At 43.1% G+C, this 17468-nt stretch overlaps 1 protein-coding gene and 1 long non-coding RNA gene across 3 annotated transcripts in view; one reads left to right on the top strand and one right to left on the bottom strand.

Moving 5' to 3' along the window:
* The window catches only part of ENAH (ENAH actin regulator), a 175782-nt gene extending 175187 nt beyond the window's left edge, over positions 1-595 (bottom strand). The window contains exon 1 of the mRNA XM_070474441.1: positions 444-595. The gene's annotated coding sequence lies outside the window, so the exon portion shown is untranslated. The remainder of the gene's footprint in view (positions 1-443) is intronic.
* Positions 596-599: 4 nt separating this feature from the next.
* Positions 600-16065, top strand: LOC110128648 (uncharacterized). 2 transcript variants are annotated; one of them, XR_011490391.1, is made up of 4 exons: positions 600-777; positions 6174-6236; positions 13769-14442; positions 15707-16065. It is a non-coding gene; the product is annotated as an uncharacterized lncRNA (long non-coding RNA). The 2 variants fall into 2 exon arrangements; XR_011490390.1 differs by lacking the exon at positions 15707-16065 and having other exon boundaries at positions 13769-15699.
* Positions 16066-17468: the final 1403 nt, after the last annotated feature.

Genomic DNA, 17468 nt, shown 5'->3' with positions numbered 1-17468 from the left:
AATTTAAAAAAGAATAACTTAAGAAAACACTTATGTTGATTTAAAAATCAGTGTACCAAAGCTCAGGCAAGTACTTAATTTGCAGGGTTCAGGCTACCACCGAAAGTGTTTTCAGCCTTATTTATGAACCTGTTCTGAGAAGTTCCAGCTTCTGGCTCCCTGGCCCTATACAAATTAAAGAAAAGGGCCTCAAGAGGCAGCTGCGGGTGTGGGAGCATGGCAGCCAGCACCTGTATGGGGTGGGGGCAGGTGATGTAGGGACAGAAGAGAAGCCCCACGGACCTCAGAGGTCCTAAACGTGGAACATTAAGGGAGCCTCACGAATGAAGACCCAGAGCTATAACCCGGTACCTTAAAGGGAATACATCTAGAAAGTTTCAAAAGCAACAACACATGTTTTAAGATTTGCAGTTGGGGTTCTTAAAGGAATAAGTTCCGGTTACCTGGAAAATTCACCGTTCTCGAGAAGTTCATTTGGCCTCCCTGAGTTAGACAAAGAGGTGTTATGTGTTCGTTTGCTTGCCATCGTCTGAATCACCCCACACCCAGGCCAGCCTCCCGATCGCCTTGGTTACAGTCTCTGGAGCAAAGCTTCCTTCTTCACGGCTGGCTCTCGGGGCTTCCTCTCCGGCACGTGCCTCTGCACTCGGCTCTCAACTGTTCCACTCAGACTCCGCCCGCGGCAGCCAGCCCTCTCAGGGGACCGGAAGGTGCGGAGTGAGCCAAACAGGATGGGGCTTCTCTCCAGCATCGCGGGTCAGGCGGGGATGTTCACAGGCATGTTGAGATCACGGACTGCACAGCGCTACTATCAGTCCTTTCAGTGAAAGGGAGTCCTGCCCTTTCTGCTTTCTCTCCATTTAGGCTAAGGATCATTAACCATGTTTAGCGTAATATAGTATTAGTCACTTAGTGGTGTCCGACTCTTTGTGACCCCATGGACTGTAGCCCACCAGGCTTCTCTGTCCGGGGAATTTTCCAGGCAGGAATACTGGAGTGGATTGCTATTCCCTTCTGCAGGGGATCTTCCCAACCCAGGGATCGAACCCAGGTCTCCCGCATTGCGGGCAGGTTCTTTACCATCTGAGCTATAGGGAAGCCATGTTTAGTACATAGTATTTTAAAGAGTGTCCAAAGATAACTTTTGGCTGGTCCACAGCAATTAGTCAACAGAGACAGAGTGGTAGAACCCCATTTAAGGTTGGGTGACTTTGTGAGAGGAATCAGTTTTGAAATATTGGAGAAATCACCAGTTTTACCTATCGAAATGTAAGTAGTACAGTTTTATGGGGGGGGGGGGGGGGGCCGGGGATGAAGGAGGGAGAAGGTCCAGGTTTGGCTCAGTAAGACTTGTAAAGATTTAGAAAGTTCCGACCAATCTGATGGGCAGTTTCTGGATTCCTCAGGTCACCCTGTGGACAGCACCCTCTGGGGGAACTTCTGGACTCCTCACCCCGTTCGGTCAGAGAAGATTTGCCTTCATTAGTTTTAAATTTTGAGTACACTTTTCTTTAGAAATCCATAAACAAACATAAAAATGTGCTTCTGCTTCTAAAATAGAGGTGAAGGTTGAGGACTCTTCAATAGAGATCAGTTCAGTCATTCAGTCACTCTTTGCGACCCCATGGACTGCAGCACTCCAAGCTTTCCTGTCCATCACCAACTCCCAGAGCTTGCTCAAACTCATGTCCACTGAGTCGGTGATGCCATCCAACCATCTCATCCTCTGTCGTCCCCTTCTCCTCCTGCCTTCCATCTTTCCCAGCATCAGGGTCTTTTCCAATGTGCATCAGGTGGTCAAAGTATTGGAGCTTCAGCTTCAGCATCAGTCCTTTCCATGAATTTTCAGGACTAATCTCCTTTAGGATGGACTGGTTTGATCTCCTTGAAGTGCAAGAGACTCTCAAGAGTCTTCTTCCACAGTTCAAAAGCATCGATTCTTCGGTGCTCAGCTTTCTTTATGGTCCAGCTCTCACATCCATACATGACTACTGGAAAAACCATATCAAATGAGATCATTGGGATCAAACTACACTTATGAGTCCCTGGACAAGTCATCTACTTGAATCCTAGTTTCTCAGGAGGAGAAGTTGTGATAATGTTTTTTCTCTCACATGAAATAACTTGTTAGTAGCAAAGCCAGAACTGGCATGCTGTAAGTTATTAAAATTGTATCCAGTCCACAGTGCAACTCAGCCTACCTCTGTCTCGTTTCTAGAGATTAAACACCTCTGACTTAAAGAAACGACTTAAAATTTAAATTCAGAAACCCTGGTTTCCAATTCCAATGCTGTGACTTCTTCGGTATGTCACATAGCTTTTCTGAAATTTCGTTTCCTCGCTTGTACAATTGTTAATATATGCCTTAACCTCTCTTCAGCATTAGTATGGAAAACCAAATGATGACTCAGTTTTTGTGTTTAAATTTTTAAATATTAATGTTGAATGCGTTAAAGTACTGAAATTATCAATATTTCTACTTAATCTTACAGCCTGGTTTGCCCAAGACTGGATACTTCCTTTTATTTTTAATTCAGGAAGAACTTGTCATGTGATCCCATTTCAATCAAACTTAAAACTCGGGTTATTTTTCCTTAAACTTTAAACTTTTTATTTTGTATTACAGTATAACAATGTTGTGATAGTTACAGGTGAACAGTGAAGGGACTCAGCCATACATACATACATGTATCCGTTCTCCCCGCAGCACCCCCTCCCATCTAGGCTGGCACATAACATTCAGCAGAGTTCCATGTGCTATACAGTAGGTCTTTGTTGGTTACCCATTTTGAATATAGCAGTGTGTATATAACCTTTCCAAACTTCCTAATTATCCCTCCCTCCCCTCCTCCACCCCAGACAACCATAAGTTTGTAAAAACCGGGTTTAAAACCCGGTGTTGTTTGGAGTTAGTAGGGGATTTAGAGCTCCCTTTTCCATGAGGTGGTGCCAGCAGTATAGAATCTGCCTGCCAATGCAGGAGACGTAGGTTGGATCCCTCGGTCAGGAAGATCCCCTGAAGCAGGAGATGGCATCCCACTCCAATATTCTTGCCTGGAAAATTCCATGGACAGAGTAGCCTGGTGGGCTACAGTCCATGGGGTTATGAAGAGTTGGACACAAGTGAGCATGTGCCAGCACACACAGACTTCCTAAACTGCTCATCTGATCAAAATGATCTTCCTGGCTTGCTTAATTCTGGTAAGGGTCTTCCTGTTAAGCCTTAGTGAATATTGATTTAGAAATGTTAGTGTCATTCTAGAATCACCTACCTGATTACACCAGTGGCTGTACCTGACCAGGGGTTCTAAACACAGGGGTCAAAGGACACCTGAAACCAAGAAGAACCACTGCTGGTAGAACTTTTCTGGCAGATGCTGCTGCTGTCTGCCTGGCCTCTGGGGAAGCCACCTGGCCCTCTGCCTCCCTCTGCACAGGCCCTTGGCTGCCCACTCTGCCTCATCTTTCCCCTCACCTGCCTCACCTCCAGTCTGTTATTCCATGTTCGGTTCTAACTGCATACAGGTTTCTCAGGAGGCAGGTAAGCCCATCACCTGCCCCTTCTCCAACTGTGTCTGACTTTCTCCAGTGCTCCAAAGATGAGAGTTGTCAGAAAATGACAAGATATGCAAAATAACAACTCAGGTGGAAGCAACCCAAGTGTCTATTGACAGATAGATGGATAAGCAAAATACAGCATCTAGATGCAGTGAAATATTATTCAGCCTTTAAAAGGAAGGGAATTCTAACACATGCATATATATTCTGACACATATAGTGTCAGTGAAACTGGAAAGCGTTGTGCCAAGTAAAATAAGCTAATCACAGAAGGACAAATATTGTATGATTCCACTTATAAGAGGTATCTAGAATAGTCAAATTCACGAGCGTAGAAAGTAGAATAGAGATTACTGGAGCTAGAGGAAGGAGGGAATGAGGGGTTATTGTTAATGCGTAGGGATTTCAATTTTGCAAGATGAAAAAGTTCAGTAGATGGCTGGGGGTGATAGTTATACAACAATATGATTGAATGCATTATTTAATGCCACTGAACTATCACTTAAAAATGGTTTTGATGGTAAATTTTATGTATATTTTACCACATACAAACCAACCAACCAACATCTCTCTTCAAGAAGTTCAGGAAACCTTAGTGACTTTTTTTTTTTCAAAAGACCTAACTCACACAACCAGTTCAAATTTCCTGACCAGAGTGTTAGAAATCAAAGACAGTGCTTATTACTTCTCAAGCGTATCCTGTTTTGCTCCATTCATTATAGGACTGGCTTAGCCAGTAAATTATATCTTTATTTCTCACTCACAAATCAACAGAAATTCTAAGCGGATAAGTAGAATTTGGGCATCTAGTGAAAATATAATTGTCTTGTAACTTAACTCTATAAAATACTCTTTGCAATTCAGGAAATTGCTAGTTGCTTTTCCTACACCCTATAAAATGTCTAAGTTTTCAAAAATCTCAGATATCTCTGAACCTTTTAAAAATAAGATAGCTATTGTGCTTTACCACATGCCTGTCTCTAAATTGTTTTGTCTTAATGGCATATAACATGATGGAACCCCAAATTCAGTTGTTTGAAACGTCTATATACATTGGGCTGCATAACAAGAAGTGCAGACAAGTACTTGGCTTAATTATAATGTTTGGTCCAACACCCCTAACCTTGTTTGAAGGAAAGATCGCCTTATTCAAGGGGAGTGACTTCTTTAACAATGAACCATTCATTCCCTTGTGATTGTACCAGAAGAGAATTACCAGTTCTTCCAAGTAGCTTTTGAAAGCAAGAAATTAGCCTTTTGGGGGTGAGGAAGGCTGGGAACAGGCAGGGTGTAGGAAAATGGATCTAGATTAATTCAACCTGGTCCACCCAGGACCAGGAAGCCAGTTCCAAATTGTGGCTCAGCAATAAAGAATCCACCTGCCAATGCAGGAGATGTGGGTTTGATCCCTGGGTCAGGAAGATCCCATGGTGAAGGAAATGGCAACCCACTCCAGTATTCTTTTTTTTTTTCACTCCAATATTCTTGCCTGGAGAATCCCATGGACAGAGGAGCCTGACAGTCTACAGTCCACAGGGTCACAAAAGAGTTGGACATCTCTTAGCAACCAAACAACAACAGCAACAACAACAACAATCTGAGTTCTAAACTGCTGGTTTTATGCCTATTTTGAATGCAAAGAAATTGTCAGCACACTGAAAGCAGCTGGTGCTGATAGAGACTTTATCTGATCATTTCAGCAGAAACCGCAAAAGCTAGTGGGCCAAGTGACCATCTGCCCTCTGTTTGAGACTATGGTGGAAATAGGCACGGAGGTGGTGGAAGGAGAGTATCTAATCACCTCTTCAGAAGACAATTTTTCCTGTGGAATTGTCTCCACTGCCTTGTTCCTGTGGGTTGAATTTTTCTTAAAATTAGGCAACCCTGTGCAGGGGAACTTAGAACAATGAGAAATCTGTAATATTACACAGATTAACCAAAATGAAAATTAGCAATGAGTTTTAGGGTAGGAAGAAATTAGCTTTTGGATGACAGTGAGGGACAGTGCCGGCAGAGAGCCAGTTTGAATGAGGAACTGACCTTGGGAGAAAGAACACAGATGGAGAAGAGCAGCGTGAGCCTGCCCAAAAGAGAGGGAATGGGAGGACATCAGCCACTGAGTCCAGCAATTTACTCACATTTTATGCTTGAGAACTGAGACCATCACTCCCCATTCCCATCCATTCTGGACACAAGACCCAAAACCACCTACCTGTCTGCCTTAGTATGACTTTATTATTCAATTGTGTTTCTCATAATTGAATAATTTATTATTTACTAATTTACTATTCTAGGAAACACTTTCACAGGCAAATAGCCTTATTGTTCAATAGAGGAACTTCCAGCTCTTTCAGGAGAAAGCATTAACTCTTCTTGCTCAAAGACTCTTTGACATCCAGTGTCAAAATCCCTGCCTTGCTGTGTCCACCATTATATGCCAGTCTTTCCTAATCATACTCAAGCCTCTATACTGAAAGACCAGCCTTAGACCAAATTTCAAGTTCTCAATAAATTTCAACCTTACCTTTTCCCCTCTAATCCCTACTGAAACTCTGTTGAGGTGGTGTCCTCCCTTTCAACAGTGAGTAATCAGCTCAACTTTGTCTTTTCAACAGGTTGTGCTGGTGTTATGTAGGGATCCAGCCCTGGACAAACTAACATGCAATCTACATTACAAGGTTAGTCAATAATCACTATTGTCATTTTAATAGATGGGAAATACAATGTCTTGCATGGTTATCTAATACTTTACAATTTACCAGATACATGGGAAAGTGCAAAATCACTGCAGATGGTGATTGCAGCCATGAAATTAAAAGACGCTTACTCCTTGGAAGGAAAGTTATGGCCAACCTGGATAGCTTATTTAAAAGCAGAGACATTATGTTGCCAACAAAGGTCCGTCTAGTCAAGGTTACGGTTTTTCCAGTGGTCATGTATGGATGTGAGAGTTGGACTGTGAAGAAAGCTGAGTGTTGAAGAATTGATGCTTTTGAACTGTGGTGTTGGAGAAGACTCTTGAGAGTCCCTTGGACTGCAAGGAGATCCAACCAGTCCATCCTAAAGGAGATCAGTCCTGAGTGTTCATTGGAAGGACTGATGCTGAAGCTGAAACTCCAATACTTTGGCCACCTCATGTGAAGAGTTAACTCATTGGAATAGACCCTAATGCTGGGAAGGATTAGGGGCAGGAGAAGGGGACAACAGAGGATGAGATGGCTGGATGGCATCACCAACTTGATGGACATGGGTTTGGGTAGACTCCGGGAGTTGGTAATGGACAGGGAGGCCTGGCGTACCACGATTCATGGGGTTGCAAAGAGTCGGACACAACTGAGCGACTGAACTGAGCTTCCCGTGTATGAGCTTCCTTTGTGGTTCAGCTAGTAAAGAATTCACCTGCAATGCAGGAGACCTGGGTTCAATCCCAGGGTTGGGAAGATCCCCTGGAGAAGGGAAAGGCTACCTACTCCAGTATTCTGGGCTGCAGAATTCCATGGACTGTATGTATAGTCCATGGGGTCACAAAGAGTCGGACATGACTGAGCAACTTTCACTTTCACTTTCCCATGTATTATCTCTTTGGGCCCATTTGCCACTGTGAGAGGTAAATGTTGTTGTCATGACTATGTCACAAATGAAAATGCAAGCCCAAAGAGGGTATGTGGTATATTTGAGGTTAAACAGCCAATTAATATGCAAAATGGAATCTTAATTCCAAGTTTCCTGATATCACATGTTGAATGTAAGCCCTCAGTGGTTTAGTCATTCAGTCATGTCCCACTTGTGACCCCGTGGACTACAGCCCACCAGGCTCCTCGTCCATGGGATTTCTCGGGCAAGAATACTGGAGTGGGTTGCCATTTCCTCCTCTAGGGGAATCTTCCCAACCCATGGATCAAAACTGGATCTCCTGCATTGCAGGCAGTCTCTTTACCAACTGAGCCACAAAGGAAGTGTAAAACTAGAGTCATAATTAGGTATTTAAATAGGATATAAAGCATTTGCCTAAATCTTAAAGATCTAAAGTATATTAGTTTGCTAGGACTACTGTAACAGCATCACTACTTGGTGGTTTAGAATGACAGAAATCATTATAGTTCTGGAGACTTGAGATCCAAAATCAAGATGTCAGCAGGGTTGAGTCCTTTTGAGGTCTGTAAGGGGGGATCTATTCCATGCCTCTTGCTTAGCTTCTGATGGTTTTCTGGAATTTTTAGTATTTCTGCATCACTCCAATCCATGCCTTCATGTTCACATGGTATTCTGCCTGTGTACATGCCAGTGTCCAAAATTTCCCTTTATAAAAGGACACCAAAAAAAATAAAAATAAAAAAATAAAATAAAAGGACACCAGTCATATTGAACAAAGGTCCTACCAACTCCAGTATGACTTTGTCTTAACAAATTATGTCTACAGTGACTCTGTTTCCAAATAAGTTCACATTTGTTAGGCAGTAGGGCTTAGCACATACATTCTGTGGGGAAACAATTCAACCTACAGCACAAAAATATGAAAATTTGTTCCACCTTTGCAAGCCCAACAGTTCATAATTGATGCTTTTGTTCCAGTAAGTCCTTGGAACTAAGAATGGTTTTTAGGACGGTAAAGTTTGCCATTGTATAGAGACACTTAATGGGTTTTCTAGGTGGCACTAGTGGCAAAGAATCCACCTGCTAAAGCAGGAGACGCAAGAGACACAGCTTCAATCCCTGGGTCAGGAAGATCCCCTGGAAGAGGAAATGGCAACCCACTCCAGTATTCTTGCCTGGAGAATCCCATGGACAGAGGAACCTGGTGGGCTACTGTCCACGGGGTCGCAGAGAGTCGGACACGACTGAGTACACACACACACAGACACTTAATACCTTAGGGCAGATACATTTCCCGGGCTGCTATGTGGCTAATTTTACTTTATTCTCAGTAAGTAATCATGAGTACTTCATGAATTATTGAGTCAGATGAGTGTGGAGAAGCCACTGTTTGTATTCAGTTTAAAGGATGCATCCATTTCAATTGCATTTTGAGAGTGAGGGCAGCTAATGAATTGTGTCCACTGAAGAGCCTGGTCCAGATGGCACAGGCTGTCCCCTGGTAAAGAGGGATTTGTGCAAAAATACAGTTTGAAGAAAATAGTTTATTTTAGTCAAGAAAATCAGGGAACATGGCCTCATACTAACTTGGGTGAATTTATTCTGGAAACATTTTCTGCTTTAACATTCAAAGGCTGATCCCAGGAATAAACATTCTGCTCCTCCACAGGGGTCTTGTCTGACTCATTTAGCAACCGTGAAAATTATACCACAACTCGCACACACATGGGCATACACACATACATGAAACAATTCATGAAACAAAACTTCTCCTTACTACAATGTCCTCTAAGTTTTTCTACTCGATTGTATTCTTTAAAAAATATTTATTTATTTGGCTGTGCTGGGTCTTAGCTGCTGTATTTGGGATCTTCGATTTTTGTTGCAGCATGTGAACTCTTAGTTGCAGCATGTGGGATCTAGTTCACTGACCAGGGGTCGAACCCAGGTCCCCTGCATTGGGAGTGCAGAGTCTTAGCCACTGGACCACCAGGGAAGTCCCTGTATTCTATTTTGTTTATTAAAAATTTCAGTTGTACACCACTAAAATAGGTTCATGACCCGCAACTTTGGAAAAAACCTGATCTAGAACATGTACTCAGGAGTGAAACTACTAAGTCCTAGTTTAAAATGTTCAACTTTACAAGGAAATGCCAAATGGTTTTCCAAAGTGATTACAGCAGTTTACACTCCCCTAGGAATGTGAAAGAATTCCTGTAGCTTTACCTCTTCTCTCCCACGCTTGGTGTTGTTACAATTCTTAATTCTTGCTAATCTGGTGTGTATAAAAATGTATCTCAGTGTGGTCTGCACTTGCAATTCCCTGAGGAATAATTAGCTTGGACTCCTTTTTTATTACATTTTCACAGTCTCAGTGAACTGCCTGTTCATGTCTTTTGCCCATATTTCCGTTGGGCTTTTTACAAGGTGCTTATTGAACAATTTGCAACACACTCTATGATGTTTTGCTCATTTAATGCAGGGCTTAAATGGGAAGATTATTTCTTTAAGACTGGATTAAGAGTCAAGAAACTTTATCTGGTATGAAGGAGGTGTAAGAAGAAAACTGGTCCCTTATTTTTGGTTTACTACTGAGACCTCCTGTTTACCCTTGTCAGGAATAAACCTGCATCAGGAATACTCTGATCTCTTAGCTAGGTTCAGGACCTCTTCCCTGCTTTCTTCAATGTGTAATAGCCTTGCAGACATTTGGGATAGGGTGTCATTCCCCACTGACTGCTGGAGAAATGTCAGTCCATCTCCCCCTTCCCTGCTGTGTTTCTCTTCTACCCCAACCAGATGGCTTGCATTTCTGCCGATCTGGCATTGGGATCTGGGGCTCCTGAACATTCTGGAATCTTTTGAGGTCATCCATAATGTAGTCCTGGTGGCTCAGATGGTAAAGAATCTGCTGGCAATGCAGGAGACCCCAGGTTTGTTCCCTGGGTTGGGAAGATCCCCTGGAGAAGGAAACGGCAACCCTCTCCAGTATTGCCTGGAGAATTCCATGGACAGAGGAGCCTGATGGGCTACAGTCCATGGGGTCACAAAGAATCAGACACGACTAAGCGACTAACACTTTCACACTTTCATAATGTAATCCTGAGTTGAAATTCCAGATCTTCTCTTTCACACATCCATCTCTTCCTTGATATTCACCGTAAGAGGTAAGAGAATCGCTGGCCACTGGGTACTGGTACTTATGATGCTCTGACCAGGGAGCTCATGTCCTTTGTCTGAATCTGCTCCTGCCTCTCAGTTAGGGTGGGCCTTGTCCTGTGAGGGTTTTTGTAGCAGTGTAGTCCATGAAAACACTCTATCTAGCGGATGAAATTTCCCCACAGTAACCAGGTTATAGTTGGGGTTTGCATCGGTTGACTAAATCAATCATGAATATAGCCATCTGAATATTATAAAAATTTAAAAATGCACAAGGTCCTGTAATAATAAATGAAATGAGTCATTTTGTCACAGAATAGGTTTTATGGAATGACCTTACTTAGGAAATGAGTGAAGTTCAGATTTGTCACTTTTAGGATCTGGAGCATGACTTCATTGTTACAAGGTTCAGAGTGGTCTTAGTTTGGCTTTGATGACATTATCACATTATCCTTGATAGTAGCTTTGACCTGCTTCTCACAGATCAGGGGGCCTCAGATTAGGTTTCTTGGAGCCTCACTGTTCTGGAGGAAAACCTTCAAGTGGACATCGAACTCCATGGGTGTTGGCCTCTAATGTGCGAAGACAGCCAGAGCAGGTGGCCAGAATTCTGAGCCCTCTTCTCTGTTTCAGCCAGAGCAGTCTTTTTGTTTTCTTATTTATAATTAGAATCTCATGTAAGAGTGCATTTATAAATGCAACTTCTTTTCTAGGAGTTTGGAAACCACTGCAGCAGCTAACCTTGAAGCAAAGCTTAAATAGTGGGTTGTAGCCAAAGAGGAAAGGCAGGCTAGTATTTGCTGATGTTGTCTTTTCCTTCAAATGGGCACACAGTTCCCAAGGATAACATCTTTTTTTCTTTTCCCTTCCGTGACATTTCTGATGGCTGGTCAAGCGTCTGTAACTGCCCCCCTCACCGGCTAGTGTGGTCTGCTGGTTCCTTATTGCATCAGACTGACCTTGTCTTCCCAAATCTGTGCTTCTCTTCTCCTCTGGTAATGGAATTTCAATCCACATCCCCCCCACCCAGCCAAGGGTTTCATTTCCCAGCTCCCCATGGTGCAATATGGCTCTGTGGCCATGCTCTCATAGTGGACTGTGAGCACCAGTGATGTGTCTAATTCCCCCATCACTTGTTTAAAAAGAAATTGCTTATCCAGGAGTTTTCTTTCACTCTTCCCCTCTCCCACCAGCTGAGCACAAATGTGATGGTGACCCTGAATCCTATGTGCAGACAAGGACAACTCCGGGGGAAGATAGCAGATAGAAAGGGCCCAGGACCTAGGCCTAGATGAAGCTCAGTGTCCCAACAGGTGGGACAGCTTGCCTCCAGACTGTGATAAGGGTCTGTAGTTAACTGCCATGTAAGTGGTCTGCAACCTTATTCTGTAATAGAATCTCCAAATCTAAGAGCTTCAGAGTTGAGAGAGAGTAAGAATCATTGAAACCTGTTCTAGGATTTGCATCCCTTCAGAGAGAGAAGTTACTTTTGGATTTCTGAGGTCCTGAGATCACAGGGAGTTGGGGTGTGGGGTGGGAACACGTTTTACATAGAGACTGAGAAGGCAGACTACCTCGGAGAGAGCACCCCTCCCCTCCAGGATTTGCAGCCGACAGCTCTGGGTGTTGGAAGGACAGAGGAAGGGCTTGGCTTGCTGGAAGCAACCATCTTAGGTCATCACACAAGTCTTAACTGTGTCTTGACTCTTCTGGGGGTCTCTACTTTGGGGACCCCATCTTCTTCTTTAGCTGCACCTTGCAGCATGCAGGATCTTAGTTCCTCAACCAGAGATCAAACTCATGCCCCAGCAGTAGAAGCGCTGAGTCCTAAACATTGAACTGCCAGAGAATTCCCTGGAGACCCCATTCTAATTCAAACTCCGTGGCTTGTAGAGAAAAAAACTGAACTCAAGTGTCTTCTTCAAGGTCACACAGTGATTTAGTGGCAAAGCCGGGACTAGAATTCAGATATCCCTAAAGTATAAGACTGTCCATGCACCATGACAAAATGTTTGACCACATTTTACAATAGAAATGAAGAGTTATGTCTCTTGATCTTGGCTTCTTGTCTGTTCTTGTGCTGCTGTTCAGATTCCTGCTTTCCTACTCAAGTCTGTTAGCTCAAGCCCTGTCCTTCTCTGAGAGTCCACCTTCTCCATCCTTCTGCATCTCTACGATTTCCCTCTCATTACTGAGCAGACTCAGCTTTCTGTCCGATCCTACTTCTTGGCCTCTTTTCTCTTTTTGCTCCATTTCAGCAGAGCATAGAAACAGAGGCTAGGCAGGAACCCTTTGGATGACAGCCCATAAAACATCAAGACAAACAGGACAGATTGCTTGGAAGTATAATCTTATCATATCCAGGGATTAAATGAGTGACAAGCTAAAGGCTCCATATCTGAAAAAGACCACCACCTCCACCATAGGCACCTAGAGCCAGGGTCTCAAAATAAATGACTGCAGGGAAGGGACCAGAGTCTCCTAAGAAGTCACATCCTCCACTCTTCATCCATTTTTCCTGTCAACACCTTTCTGATTGAAAAGAAATGGGAAAACTGTACTTGAGTTTCACACTGATACTTTTTAAGATCCAGCAAAAATTCCACATCCTTTCGTTGCCTCCTAGATTTCAGTCTCTTCTCTCTTTTTCCTCCTTGTTTTTATATCAGATCGTTTAACAGACAAGGGTCAGAACTAAAAATAAATCCTCATTTTCCGGAGCTACCTACGATGTCATTTACTGTATTCCTAGGTCTCTGGAGTCGACACTGCTGACACACGGGCATGTAGATACACATTTGCAAAGTAAAACCTCAACTCACAAGCAGTTTCTGGAAGCTTGTGGTATTGCTTTGGGCTGAGGACTGACTTTTCCAGGGGTTGTTCATCCAGATTGCTCCTGTGTTCCCTATCACCTTTCATCCAGGGATCTTACCAGGGTTTCTAGCCCAGCACTGATGCTCATCCCTCCCCGTGGAGCCATCAGTAATTGCTTCTAACAGAAGGAAACTGAGGTCCAACAACAACAACAACAAAGACAATAGACTGAGTGGATGGGGAAATTTCCAGCCAAGTTAGAAATAAAATTCATTTTGTGTAAAAACCAGGAACACATGCTTTGATCACTTTTTCCTTTGGTTGATACCAAAAGGGGATCAACATGCAGAGGGTTAAACATGTGGGGGAAATAAATTTAGTGGTGTTGGTTCGGACAGAACATATTGGGAGTGAATAATAGAAAAACCGTACTCTCACTAAGTTTCATAACTCCAGCAAATTTGTGGATTGGGGTTAACCGAGGCTGGAATTCCAGAACTCAAGTTACCCAACTGTGGCAGGCCAGGGGAATTTCTGTTGGTTGGATGGGAAATCTTCAATGTCAGCATTCATGTTCAACTGTACTCAACACTTTAACCCAGTATGTAAGTAACTTTCTTTTCATTCTTATGTTGATCAGGAGCCTAGAGCCTGAATGGAACAGAAAAAAAGGTGTATTCACTTGGACTAAATGTGGCCACCGATCATTAACAGTGCTGACTGTGGCCATTCTCAATCAGCTCCTCTTGCCTAGCGCTAAAAGACACTGGACACCTCTGGCTTCAAGGACTTCAAGCAACATCATGAACTTGTCACTTAATTCGTGAGCTGCCATGAGTCCCCAGCTAGCTGGCTATGTGAAAATGTCTTACCTTCCCATTGAGCTGGAAGTCCCTTGAAGGCAGGAACTCCCTCATATTCCTCTGCAGCTCCCCTGGTGCTCCATGTTGACTTTCCATCAGCCAGAGCTCGGTGGGGAAAGCAGACCCACTATGAGTATCACAGGATGTATTAGGCAATTGTGGGAGAACCTGGGCAAGTAGAGGTGCCTAGTTGGGAGCTGGAGGACTGGTGACTAACCAGTTCTCTTGAAGCCCTGGTGTGAATGGAACAGTCAAAATCTGCCAAGAATAGCCAGGCACATCCAGTTGCTGGAGTGGGGCTGTGAAAGCAAAGTTGGTAGAGAAGTCCATGGAAAATGATTGCCTTTGAATCTGATGGTGGGCCTGGAACCACTGGACCAACCATCAGAAGAATTACTAGAGCGAGCCCAATGGTGGTTGCCAGAGGCTGGTGGCAGACATCAGTCAAAAGGTACAAATATCACACAAAACAACAACAACACTACTACTACTAATAAAGAGGGTGGGAGGAAACTTTTGGAGGGGATGGATGTGTTTATGACATCAATTATTGGGATGGTTTCACAGTTATATACTTACTCCTACATTCATCAAGTTGTAGACATTAAATATGTACAGATTTTTGTATGTTAATCATACCTCAATAAAATGGTGAAAAAAAGAAGGAAAGAAAGGAAGAAAGAGAGATTTGCTGGATGTGGAATGGAAAAGACCAAGGATACACTGGAACCCAACAGCACTTTTGCATCTGTGTGTCACCACATAACCACAATGACCCTCACAAAGTAGTGGCTATCGCTCAACTTCCACCTTCCAAATCTTTCCCCCATTTCTCTTCGGGTCAACTCTAACCCAGAATCATACAGAGAAGGGGATTCTGGAAAACCCCTCCAGCTGAACCAAGTTACACAATACAGTACAGAATTATCACAGATGTGCAATAGTCTCTTTGAACTCACCTGGTCAGTTTCTGGCATCACTGGGAAAGTTCTAATCTAGAGTCAAGAGATGAGTCCGGGATGGTTCTACCTCTAAATATCTGTCATTAGCTAGGTTGCTTAACCTCTCTGCCTGGCAGGCCCACAGATGGGAAAAGGTGATTCATCACCCCCTAGGAGGTCCATGCAGAGGTAAGGGACTTAGAATGTTAGTGAGCTTTAATAACTTCCTGCCAAAGGTTCTAAAGGATACTAGATTCTACAACATTATTTCTCTCAGATTTTGCTAGTGTGCATTTAAAGCATGTCTATTTAGAGCTGAGTCTCCTGGCTAAAGCAAGGGTTTGAAAATCAGAAATTCCAACCATTTTTTTTCTCTAACTATATTCTTGGCATGCTATGAAATTCGGAGCAAGTCGTTAAACCATTTGCTGTCAACATTTACTTATGTACAGAAGGGGGATAATCACATTCCAAGAATACCAATTGCCCACTGGCTCAGTCCCTTAAAGAAATGAAGACCCAGCAGAGCCATTATGAGCTTTACCAGAGCAGTGTTCTACAAAATTTCCAGGGCTTGCTCTTTTATCTACTTCTTGGGACAATACATAAAATTGTGCCAGAATTTATGAAGCCAGCAAACCTGCTCTATTTCACCTCGAGCTAAAGCTGCAGGGTTTGCTACCTTTGATGATACACCATCAAATACAGAAAAACTGGTTTCAGTCTGATCATCTGCAAAGCAGTAAAAAGCTTCCTGCCTTGCTCTGTCTACAGGATGTGGTGACAGGGAGCCCAAGAAAGATGGAGGAGATGGATTCAAACCAGAGTGGAGGAAGCAGGCTCTAACCTGCAGATTACCCTCTCCAGAGACCAACTGCTTCCCACAGAAGAGCTGGGAGCCCTGCCAGAGACCCCCTCCCAAGACCACAACTCTGAAGAGCATTAAGTACAAGCTTTACCCCTTGGATGTAGAGGGTTAACTGCATGGCGAACAAAGGGTTAAGAAAAGAATTCACAATAATATCCTCACACACACACATTTTTCATGAGCAATGGTGTCCCTTCCTAGGTCTGAGTACTTTATTGCCTTCCCTGAATAATTACTGTCTGGGAAATTAAATGTTTCAGCTCTTTCTACCTGGTATCTGTTGTGTCAGCCAGAACCCACTAACAAATATAAACTGGTGACACTTGAACACAAAGTCGTGCCTCTTGCCTTCACAGGTGACAAAGCTCAGAGTAGCAATTTTCATCCTTGGCTTTCTATCGTTAGCAAGTTTGTTTTAAAAAGTGAGGGCTTGGGAATCCCCAGGTGATCCAGTGGTTAGGACTCTGAGTTTTCACTGCTGAGGGCATGGGTTCAAACTCTGGTCAGCGAACTAACATCCCACAAGCCTCACAGCACAAAATATAATATTGGGTTGGCCAAAAGTTTCTAAAAAAACTTTCTTGCTAAGTTTGTTAGAAACTTTTGGATAATACAATACAATAAAATAAAGGTGAAACCTTGTATTGCACCATGCGCTTTCTCCCACAGGTCTCTGTGATCCAGGGGCATGTTTCAGCAAGTTGGCTGACGGACAATAAGTGAGGTCTGAACATTTACATTTATAGAGTCAAAGATGAATACATTTTGGTACTTTAAAAGCCCAATGTAAAAATAGCAGTAAGAATATTTCATGATAAAAATAATCAGTTCCAAAGTCCTTTATTCATTCTCCCGTTTCATAATTGGAAGACTTTGGTGTGACTTACAGCATTTGGGTCCAGTGTCATGTTTGTTATGTTTATATAGTAACCACAAACTATGGATAAATATTTATGTAGTTACAAAACTTTTAACAGGCCCCAAACTTGGAATAACCCAAAAGAAAGCAAAGCACTCCATTTTGGGCAGTTGTAAATCCCTGGTTGTCAACGTGACTTGGACATCGGAAGGGAAGGAGTAAGCCCCAATAGCTCCCATATGTTTGCCGAGAGCAGCCTTTGGGGGTGGGGGCAGAAGGAAGAATAGAGGAAAGGCCGCCGTGGACAGACTGCATTGAGTGTCCCGACAGTCTGGGAACAGGCAGAGCATCGTTTTGCACTTGTCAGCTGCTGCCCGGTGGACGCCTGCATGATAAATGAATAATGGCGCTACAGGCTTCTTCTTACACTAAAAAATTCAGTGCATATGGTTCTGGCTGGTTCTCTCTCCCATCCTATCTTTTGGTCATTATGGAAGTACATATGTTCCCTGGGCCATAAAAAAAAAGGGTGTTACAGCTTTTAGAAGAGAATTGAGGCCAACAACTTAGAGATTCAGTCTTGAGGGACATGACATAAAGAACTCGTATCTGAACCCTGGATGCAGGGTCATTGAGAAAAGTACTCAGGCTCAATGGGGCAGGGTTGTTGAGAAAAAAGAAGCTAACAAAGATTGTTCTTTCAAATCCATAAAGACCCAATTGTGCATATTTTATTTTAGAAAATATTTATTTATTTGACTGTGTTAGGTCTTTGTTGCATCCTGTGGGCTCTCTAGTGAAGCACATAG

The sequence above is a fragment of the Odocoileus virginianus genome, chromosome 11 (genome assembly GCF_023699985.2).
Source record: "Odocoileus virginianus isolate 20LAN1187 ecotype Illinois chromosome 11, Ovbor_1.2, whole genome shotgun sequence".
In the NCBI taxonomy this organism is placed as follows: domain Eukaryota; kingdom Metazoa; phylum Chordata; class Mammalia; order Artiodactyla; family Cervidae; genus Odocoileus; species Odocoileus virginianus.
The sequence above is the reverse complement of the archived record's forward strand: the minus strand, read 5'-3'. Positions and strand labels throughout refer to the sequence as shown.